Raw genomic sequence first — 10895 nt, forward strand, 5'->3', positions numbered from 1 at the left:
AACTTGAAAGCCAGGACTGTAGCTCCATTAAGTCTTTACAACTATAAATAAGAATCTACCTGGGGCCAGGAGTTTGGCCTAGTGGTAGAGTGCTTGCCTAGCATGCATGAAGACCTGGGTTCGATTCCTTGGTACAACATACATAGAAAAAAGCAAGAAGTGGTGCTGTAGATCAAGTGGTAGAGCTCTAGCCTTGAGAAAGTTCAAGGACAGTGCTCAGGCTCTGAGTTCAAGCCACAGGACTGGTAAAACAAAAGAAAGAGAAAAAGACTACCAATATGCTCTCTGCTTATGTGGTAGAGAAATAGATCAGGTGTACCAGATGCTTGGTTGCGAATCATCAAGGTGATCTATTTTTTCTTTTTTAAAAAGAGAAGTTTCTTTAAAACATATTTTTAGGGAATGGTTGGGGAGGGAAATGGGGACAAAAACATTAAAAGGGATATCAATGTGTGAGAAGTAATGCACCTACCACCTGGGGAATGTAACTAATCCCTCTGTACATTACCCTGACAATAAAAAAAAGGGAAAGGACAGTGAAAAAAACATTTTTATACTTTATTTAATTCACTTACAACCATTTACATTTCATCCAGTGCATTTACTCACAGACTTATAGGAACATTATAGCTATCACAAATGAGGGAAACTATGCAGTCTGTGTTTCTCTGTGTCTGGCTTACTTCATTTTTCCAAGTCATTCCATTTCTGTATGAATAGTACAATATAATCCTTTCTGATAGATGAGTAGAATTCCATTGTGTATTTATACAATACATTTTCTTGATCCATTTGTCCATTGAAGAACACCTGGGCTGATTCCATATCTTGGCTAGGATGTGTAATGCTGCAGTGAACAAGGTTGTGCTGGTAGGTTTTTTTTTTTTTGGCAGTCATGGGGCTTGGACTCTGGGCCTGGGCACTGTCCTTGAGCTCTTTAGCTCAAGGCTACTGCCCTACCTCTTGAGTGTTAGCACAACTTCTGGTTCTCTAGTGGTTAATTAGAGATAAGAGTCATGGTCCTTTTTTTCAGGTATCACAATGTTTATTGATAGATACAAGTATATAAAATCAGGGCATGAACATGACTTGATAAATTGAGTAGACTTGATTTCAATACTATAATAAGAGGGAACAATTCTCACCATTTGTTTCACACCCACAAAAACCACTAAGGGCATTAACGATCTCTCAAAACTGATCAGCTTTGTGCAAGTAAAGAGTCATGGTCTTTAGTGCCTGGGCTGGCTTTAAACCGTGATCCTCAGATCTCAGCCTCCTGAGTCACTAGGATTACAGGCATGAGCCACAGTGCCTGAATTGTACTGGTAGTTTTTATGTAGCCCTGTTTGTGATCTATTGGATAAATGTCCAGGAGTAGAATTGTTGGGTCATAGGTACTGTATATTTAGATTTTTGAGGAGCCTCCAAACTGCTTTCCAGAGTGATTGAGTTAGATTGCATTCCCACCAAGAGTGTAGTAGAGTTCCCTTTTGTCCACATCCATGGTAGCATTTGTTATTGTTAGTTTTCTTGGTATTGTCCACTCTAATTGGTGTGAGGTAGAATCTCAGTGTTGTTTTGATGTGTAATTCTTTTATGACCAGAGATGTTGAACATGTCTTTATGTGTCTATTGGCCATTTTTTTCTTCTGAGAAGATTCTGTTTAAGTAATTAGCCCACTTGTCAATAGACTCTATGAAATGCTCAAATAGTATGATTTTTTAAAAAGACTGCATCAAAGCCCAACAAAATGCCAGGAAATAGTTATTTACATGTAAGTGTGGAAGGTCTGGCCAAGAGGAGAGGGATAGGAGAATGAAGTAGGGAAGAGTGAGCAAAGTAAGAAGAGATGGGTGAAGGGGTGTGTGTGTGAAGATCTTGAAAGGATGACACTGATCAAAATGCATTACATACAGAAACTGATTTGTTAAATGGCAAAAAATTCAGTACATAAGGTAAAAGTTAAGAAAAGTGAGAGAAGGGTTGGATTGAGAGGGGTGACTGAAAATGTAGGGGTGACATTGATGAAGATGGACTACATTCATAAACTGCTTTATTGAATGGAGTTCAATAAAGATAATAAATATTTAAGAATTAAAAATATTTTATTAGCACTTATTAATTCTACAAAATGGGTTCATTAAGATATTAGAATATATGTATATGATTTACTTTGATCCTCTTCAGTCCCATTGCCTTCTCTTATAGCCTGAGATTTTCTTATATTATTATTCAAGGGAACCAGGTGCTTATGATAGACACAAGGGAATCTTGCATAAAAGATCACTGTAGGGGCTGGGAGTTTGGCCTAGTGGTTGAGTGCTTGCCTAGCATGCACAAAGACCCAGATTCGATTCCTCAGCACCACATACATAGAAAGAAGCCAGAAGTGGTGCTGAGGCTCAAGTGGTAGAGCTCTAGCCTTGAGAAAGTCCAAGGACAGTGCTCAGGCCCTGAGCTCAAGCCCAGCACTGGCAAAAAAAAAAAAAAAAGATCACTGTAATACAGAATCCAAGAGGCCTGAATATTCATAGGTTGCCACAAAAAGAGCTAAGGAAGCTGAGGTCTGGCTCTTTCTTCAGCCAGTCAGATGACCCAGTCTCCATTGTGTGTTAATCCTCGGTAATTAAAAACAAATCTGAATTCTTGAGGCTACATGCCAAGCTATTCAGTGTGAACACTTTGGGCAGGAATCTCTTTCAGTGCTGCTAGGTGTCCACCATGCTGTACTGCTAGTAGCTCACTGAGACAACACAGAATACTGAAAGTGTATGAATTTGTATGCACTATGAGTAATTCCAGAATGAAAGCCCTGCTATATCCCCATTCATGCTGTAGATGACAGCATCTCTCTCAGTTTCTTTGCTGACTGAGGCAATGGAATCTGTAAAGGAAAGTTGAAAATTGTTTTCCTTCTTTTCCTATACAATTCAATGAAATTTCATTGAACATCCACTCTTGACCATGGTGTTAACTACGCACTGTGGATTGAAAGGTTAAAAGTACCAGGTTCATTTTTACATTTTATTTTTAATTTTAAAGCTTTTTTTTGCCATTCACAGCACCAATTCTGGCTTTTCTGTGTATGTGGTACTGAGGAATCAAACCCAGGGCTTCATGCTAGGCAAACAGTATCACTAGGCCATGCTCCAGTGCTAAGGATTTTGTTTTTGGTGTGCGGGTACTAAGGTTAGAACTCAAGGGACTGGGCACTGCCCCTGAGCTTCGTTTGCTCAAGGCTAGCTTTCTACTTCTTGAGCCACAATGATACTTCTGTTTATGTGGTACAGAGGAATTGAACCCAGGGTTTCATGCATGCTAGGCAAGCACTCTACCACTAAGCCACATTCCCAGCCCTTTCTGCTCTTTTTTTTTTTTTTTACTACCCTCATGGCTCAGTGTCCTAACAATATTAAGTGAATTCACCAGTTTTCTAATAAAGACTCTCAATTCAACTTCTCAAAATGTGGTCTCTTTGTACATCATAATCAAATTCCTGTATAATAGAATCTTAAGGACTTTCCTGCTCAGGCTGGCTTTGAACTGTGATAGTCAGATCTCAGCCTCCAGAGCAGGATTACAGGCATGAGCCACAAGTGCCCAGATCCAGGTTCTTATTCTTGGGAACATTCTTATGGCTATTGCTCCTATGTCCTATGATTTTATAAAAACTTGATTGGGAAGTGATTACTAGTGGCTCACATCTATATTCCTAGCTACTCAGGAGTCTGAGTTCTGTTTCCATGGAATTGCTGCATTATAATCTATATAGGTATTGGCTAAAAGATGTCCTTGGGGTAGGTGTGAGAGACTGAGTAACAAATTGAAATATCTTAGGACAGGACATTTTCTCTTTACCTTCCACTTATTGTCCTCTCTCTTGTCTCTCTGTCTCTTTGTCTCTCTGTTTCTTTCTCTGTGTGTCTCTGTCTCTCTGTCTCTTCATCTCTCTCTCTCTCTCTCTCTCTCTCTCACACACACACACACACACACACACACACAACCTCTCACTGGTGTGAAATGCAGAAAAATACTCCAATAGTAAGTACATAAAAGGATATTGTTTCCACAGGTCCCAATTTTCTCTTCAGTTAGTGTGAACATAATGGAAAGGGGAAAGATTCTGCAAATTGTTCCTATTACACAATACCACCAGGTAAATTACTTTCAAAATGAAGCAGAAAGAGTGTATTTTAAATACCCTCCCAGTGAGGTACCACAAAATGATGTTTTAGTCACGGTTATAATGGAGCTGGAAATTTGCTGTTGCTTAGTGACATCCTAGTAGTGGTTATGTAGCCCAGTGTTAAATGTACATAAAGAACCAGATTGTACTGCCAATTGTATAAAAGTAAAGCAGTACAATTATTTATAGTACACACTGCTTTTTGCCCCCCTATTGAACTCTGGGTCAAGGCACTGTCCCTCAGCTCTTCAGCTCAACACTAGTGCTCTACCACTTTGAGCCACAGCACCACTTCTGGTTTTCTGGTAGTTAATTAGAGATAAGAGTCTCGGACTTTTGTGCCTGGGGAGGCTTTAAACCTTGATCCTGAGATTTAACCCTCCTTAGTAGCTAGGATTACAGGTGTGAGCCACGGAGCCCAGCCACGATGATTGATAATGATAATGAATGACAATGTTACTGGTTTGTAAAAACAAGTTAATTGTAACAGCAGTCCTTTCTAAATGTATCCCAGAGGAAGTTATTATTATTATAGGAGATGGTAATTTCATATTATTGCACTGTATGTGTGTGTATGTTTGCATGCACACACATATATGTGGTACTGAAGTTGGAACCAAGCATTTTGAGCATGTTAGGCAAGTGTTGTACCACTGAGTTACATTTCCATACCGTTTTGTGCATATTATTGTATTAAAGACCTGCCAGTTTTATGAGACATGAAGGTAGTATACAGTTATATTTATGATTCTGACCTTATGCAGTTCTAGACTAATATATGTATTTGTGTTACAGTTTTTAGAAAAATGCTTAAATAAAAAGACATTTAAAATTGTAAAAAAAAGGATGAAAACATATACATATATTGCTATTGTCTGTGATTATTTTGGGCTGGTCTTAGAGCTTGAATTCAGAGCCTGAGTGCTGTCCCTAAGCTTTTCTTGTTCAATGCTATTTCTCTACCACTGGAGCCACAGCTCCATGTCTAGCTTTGTTGGTAGTTAATTTCAGTTAAGAGTCCTGTGGACTTTATTGCCCAAGCTGGCTTCAAATCATAATCCTCAGTTCTCAGCTTCCTGAGTAGGTTAAGATTACAGGCATGCAATACTGGACTTGGTCACTGCTTGTGTTTTAAGCTAATTATTATTACAAAGAAACAATAGAGGCTGAGGACTTTGCTCAGCAATAGAGAAAGTAAGTAGCTCTGGGTCCAGTTTCTAGTACTGGAAAAAAGGCTTTCTCCTCAAAAGTAGAAAAGTTTATTACAGTGTGTATATGTATGAAGATTTCATGAGTAATCCTACTGAAAATGGTTAAATGGTAAAAAAAAGACAGTTTTTTTTTTGCTTTTTGCTGATTAATTGGAGATAAATTTTCAGACTTTCCTGGCTAGCTTCAACCTGTGATCCTTAGATTTCAGCCTTCTGAGATCTGAGCACTCCACCCAGCAATTTGTTTTGTTAGTTTGTTTTTGGTCACTCCTAGGGATTGAACTCAGGGTCTGAGCACTGTCCTTGGGCTTTCTCAAGGCTAGCACTCTGCCACTGGAGCCACAGCACCAGTTCTGGCTTTTTCTATGTATGTGGATCCCAGGACTTGGTGCATGCTAGGCAAGTACTCTACCACTAGGGCATGCTCCCGGGCCCCCCAGCAGTGCTTCTTAAGGCATAATAAGATTGTCTTATCACAGATGATTCACAAGTTCAAACCAAATAAAAGCACCAGGAATGTTCTCATCAGCCTTCTGAAGCCCACTACAATTTATCCCACCAACTTTTGTAAAGAAAGTTTTTAGAACAGAAAATCTATTGAATTGCAGCCTTAATGTCAAGGCTTTAAAAATCCTGCAGCTTAATGATAGCAAATGTGGGGGGTCTGCTGATGGGTGGATTTGTGAGTAGGGTGCTTGATGTCACATAATTATTTTGATTCATATTGAATGTGTGCTTGCCTTTTGGGGCTCTAAGAAAGCACATTTTTGCTTCAAGAAGAATCAAACCAACTTTATGCCCTTGCACAAAGTCTGAACTTCCTGTTTTGAGAATTAACTTAGTATAGAAGAGTTGAAACTAGGGGTGGGGGTGGGGGGGAGTGAAATGGGAACCAAGACATGGGAAAGGGTATCAATGTATGTGAATTAATGCACCTTCTATCTGTCAAATATCATGTAACCCTTCTATTAATTACAATAAAAATATATGAAAAAAGAAGAGTTGAAACTATCAGGCATAATGAATTCAGATAGTGTATGTTGCTAGGTTTTCTATAGGTCACAGGACAGTGTGGAAAGAAGTAGGACAAGATGAACCATATTGCACTTAAGAGCTCCACGTGTGGACCTGGAACCAGATTTTTAGCAAGTCATCTGACATTGAATAAAGAACAATAGCTTTGCCTATTTTCCTATTTGGCTGCCTCAGATTTTCCAAGGCAGGGTCTAGGTTAATTTCAAATTCTTGAAGACTGTGATGAGATATTACCATAGAAGTACTGCAAAGACAATGGTGTAGAACTGTTTTAGGGATACAGATTTGTCTCTGCCAACCAAGTCTTTGCCAACGACTTAAAAACTAGATGTCATCAGTTAGAAAATGGTAGTTTTTTTTTTGCATCAGATCCTAAGCTAAATACATTCTGAAATTAGAGCTGCCATGAACTCTTGCTTTTTTGTTATATAAATGTTTATTGTTTATCAAAACCAGTGGACCTCTTATCAAATGCTGCTTGATAACAAAATCTTATCACAGTTTTAACAAAAGGAAAAAAAGAATCTATTTGTCTTATCATTAGACTTTCTGCAAGGTCACTTAATCCAGACTTGTTTAGTACACTAATCAGACTATCAGGTGTTGCATGTACTACTTCTTGATCCTGCCAGGCAACCAAAAGTTGCTTAGCTCGCATCTTCATGTCTTCACTGTCACACTAATTTCAGAGTCTTTCATTTCCAAGTAGGGAGCCAGAATCTTCCATTGTTCACCTAGCTTACTGGCAAATAACTCCAGCTGTTCCCCTGTTACAGGTTTATATCGCTGAACATCAGGACTTTCATTTTCCTTCAGTAAAGCATCATTATCTTCCTCATCTTCATCCTCACCTGTTTTTATTTCTTCAGAAGGTGGTGGTAATTCCTTTACTAGCTTTATTACGATGTTTTCAAAGTATTCTGGTAAACTTTTAAACTGCTGTTTAGTTGGCTGGAAGAAGTGAGGGATTCTGCGTGCAATAGTCTGAGGGCTCTCCAACCATAATTTGAATTGTTCACAGCCTTATATTCATTTTCAACCATGTTTTCAGGGTTTGCTTATTCAATGGCTTCTTCAAAGAACTCCTCCAAAGTTGGCATGTATTCCCTTGTGTCTGATTTACAGGCTTCCATATTATCAGGACAGAGATTCCAAATCCTTGTTAACTCCTCATTTCCAATCAGGATTTTTTTGTTTGCTCCTTTGCCTAGGAAGTCCTCTGGGGCTGCTCTCTCCTTACCACTCTTGTGGGCTTGGTATCTGATGTCCTATCTTTGACAAAACTTGGGCATCCTTCATTTTTCCATGAGTTCTAATTTTCTTCAGTGTTTACTATATGCTCTACCATCTTTGAAAATCTTTCTCTATCGGGGTTTTTTTCAGATAGTAGCTGGGCTTAACTTTATCCTTATTTTCCTATTTGGAGCTGAAACAAAGAAGATTCTAAATTTCCATTTTTGCCAATAATAGGTTTGTTGCGTTTTGGACTTACTTGATAGATGGATTTTGTAGTATCTTCAATCCAGAGAGATTTCTCATCAGTTAAAACATAGTTTGAACTTTTGAATTTAACCTGCCCTTTGAGATAATGGAATAAAATGAGATACTGCAACAGGATATGTCTTCGAAAGTTACTATCACTCAGTTGTAAATCCAGCAACTTTTCACTTGTTAAAAATTTTGCAAAATTGGGGAGACGGTGGGGGGGAGGGTAAAGGGTACCAAGACATGTGAAAGGGTATCAATGTATGTGAATTAATGCACCTTCTATATGGCAAATATAATGTAACCCTTTTATTAATTACAATAAAAAATATAAAAAAAATTTGCAAAATTAACCTGTTCTCCTCTTGTTTTCAGCTCTTCCATCTTTTTTTTTCTGGAGGCTGGAATGCCATCTGATTTATAATTCTTAAAAACAGCTAGAACTTCTTCAGAATACTTGAGAAAAGTTTACCATGAAATCTTCTCATAGCATTGTACTGGGTTTCTGAAGTAATCCTGAAGTGACCAGAATTTTCAATACAGGTTGTAATCGATGGGAATAGAGCAAGTTGTGGGAGCTTCATCATCTCCCATTTCATCTTCTACATCCATTCCTTCTCTGTCCTCAGAGTGCTCCTGACCCAGGGTGCTTTCCTGTTCATTGGTATTGAAGACAGTAACATTTTCCAGGTTAAACTGACTCTGTAAGTTAAGTCCTGATTTTTCAGAGAGAGGAAAAAGTCTGGCCCAAAACAGTTGAATTCGTCCACAGAAAACTGTATTCTGGGACTTGAATAATCTTCTTAGATCATTGCACATAAGTAGTAAGTAATTTTTCCCAGCAGAATACAATGTATTAGATTTCCAAGTAGCAACATTTGTTTTCAACAAAAATGAATATTGTGTCACACTGGTCCAAAGGAAGACAGTCCAAAACATCTCCCAACAATACAAAGGGTGTAGATGCAGTACAAATACTTTCAGTTACTCCCCCAATAGCAAGAGAAATAATAGCTAAGACATTTTAACATAATGAATGATTTATAATTTCTTCTTCTAGAACACCTCTGAAAGCTTGGTCAAGGGTACATTTTTTTTTTTTTCATTTTCACTGCCAGGTAACTGGCGGAAGGTGTTTAACAATGGTTTGATATTTTTGTTGTTTAAGGCCTCTCTGCTAGATTTCTTGGGGGTGGGGAGGATTTGAGTAGCCTTGCTCTCCAGTTCTGTCTGCTTCTGAGATCGAAGGCCCGGGATTGTGTGGCTGGCGGGCCTGAAGTTTGTGGAGCTCGGCTTCCCCTCTGCTCGGGCACCTGTCTTACAGGGTCATGGAAAAGGAAGAGTTGGTAGCTAGCAGTGTGGACTGCAGGCTTACCGAAGTAGGTGTGTGTGTGTGTGTGTGTGTGTGTGTGTGTGTGTGTGTGTGTGTGTGTGTGTGATGAACTCTTGTTTTTTAAAGGATAAAACGTATCCACTTTATTTTGAAAATAAGTTGAATCTAAGTTAGTCATGGGGCTAGTTCATGAAAAACTCAAGTGGATTGATTAGATTTCTAGGTTATTATCATGTTATGCATCTGACATGTTATCTAACTTGGAGCTGAGTATATCAGGGGGAATATGAGACCAAGTTTCCAACACACAAATATAAGGTAAATATGCAGTAACATTAGAGCAGAATCTCTTTTACTGAGAGGGAAAATCACTTCAGTTGTACCCCAGTCATACTGCCTTGTTGATCAGCTTTGAGAATGGCTATGATAGTACTCTGTTTTGAACTCTTTTTTTTTTTATTTGCCAGTCCCAGTGTTTGAACTCAGAGCCTGGGCAATGTTCTTGAGCCTTCTCAAGGCTAGCAATTTACCATTTGAGCCACTTCTGGCTTTTTCTGTGTATGTAGGACCAAGGAATCCAACCCAGGGCTTCGTGCATGCTACGTAAACACTCTACACTAGGCCACACTCCAGTCCTTGCTGTGAACTCTTGGAGATGGTTCCCCTAGGATGTATGGTTCATAGACTACTGACTAGGTCTGGCCCATGAATGCTCGGTTGGCAAGGGGACCATTTGGAAAGGAGGCATCTGAGGTCCAGATCAGGTTGGGAGGCCATTATCCAAGCTATTTGTGGTATAAAGGGTAAGTTTAACACTGAGATACTAGTCTGGAGATTTAGATTCGGACACTATTATTTTTCTCAAGAGATGAGCTTCTAATCTTTTGTTTATTTGTTTTTCCTGTTAGTCACGAGATTTGAACTCAGGCTCTAGGCATTGTCCCTGAGTTCTTTTGCTCAAGGCTAGCACTCAACTACTTTGAGCCACAGCTCCACTTCCAGTTTTCTGGTGGTTAATAGGGAATAAGAATCTCTCAGACTTTGCTGCCTGGGCTGACTTCAAACTGTAATCCTTATATCTTAGCCTCCCGAGTAGCTAGGATGACAGGTGTGAGCCACCAGCTCCTGGCTTAGTCTTTTGTCTTTTTTTTGCCAGTCCTGGGCTTCTACTCAGGGCTTGGGCCCTGTCCTTAAGCTTTCTCAAGGCTACCACTCTGCCACTTGAGCTACTTCTGGATTTCTCTGTGTATGTGGTACCAAGGAATTGAACTCTGGGCTTCATGCATGCTAGGCAAGCACTCTACCACTAGGACACACTCCTGGTCCAAGTCTTTTGTCTTTATAGCTGTCCATACTAGAGACTTTGTACTCCTTCAAGATAGAAAGGCTATAGATGTCCAGGTACCAGTGTCTCAAGCTTACAACCCAAGCTACTTAGGAGGTTGAGATCTGGGGGGTCACAGTTTGAAGCCAGTTGGGACAGGAAAGTCCATGATACTCTTACCTCCAATTAATCACCAAAAAGCTGGGAGTGGATCTGTAGCTCAATTGGTAAAGCAATCTTCTTTTTTTGCCAGTCCTGGGTTTAAGCTCAGGGCCTGAGCACTGTCCTTGGTCTTTCTCAAGACTAGAGCTCTACCA

General features: G+C 39.4%; 2 pseudogenes; both read right to left on the reverse strand.

Annotated features, from left to right (window-relative positions):
• Nucleotides 1-6872: 6872 nt before the first annotated feature.
• Nucleotides 6873-7784, reverse strand: LOC150041452 (THO complex subunit 1 pseudogene; annotated as a pseudogene).
• Nucleotides 7785-7844: 60 nt separating this feature from the next.
• LOC150041453 (THO complex subunit 1 pseudogene) lies at nt 7845-10031 on the reverse strand (annotated as a pseudogene).
• Nucleotides 10032-10895: the final 864 nt, after the last annotated feature.

Source organism: Megascapheus bottae, chromosome X, assembly GCF_031878675.1.
Source record: "Megascapheus bottae isolate mThoBot1 chromosome X, mThoBot2.hap1, whole genome shotgun sequence".
NCBI classification, from domain to species: Eukaryota; Metazoa; Chordata; class Mammalia; order Rodentia; family Geomyidae; genus Megascapheus; species Megascapheus bottae.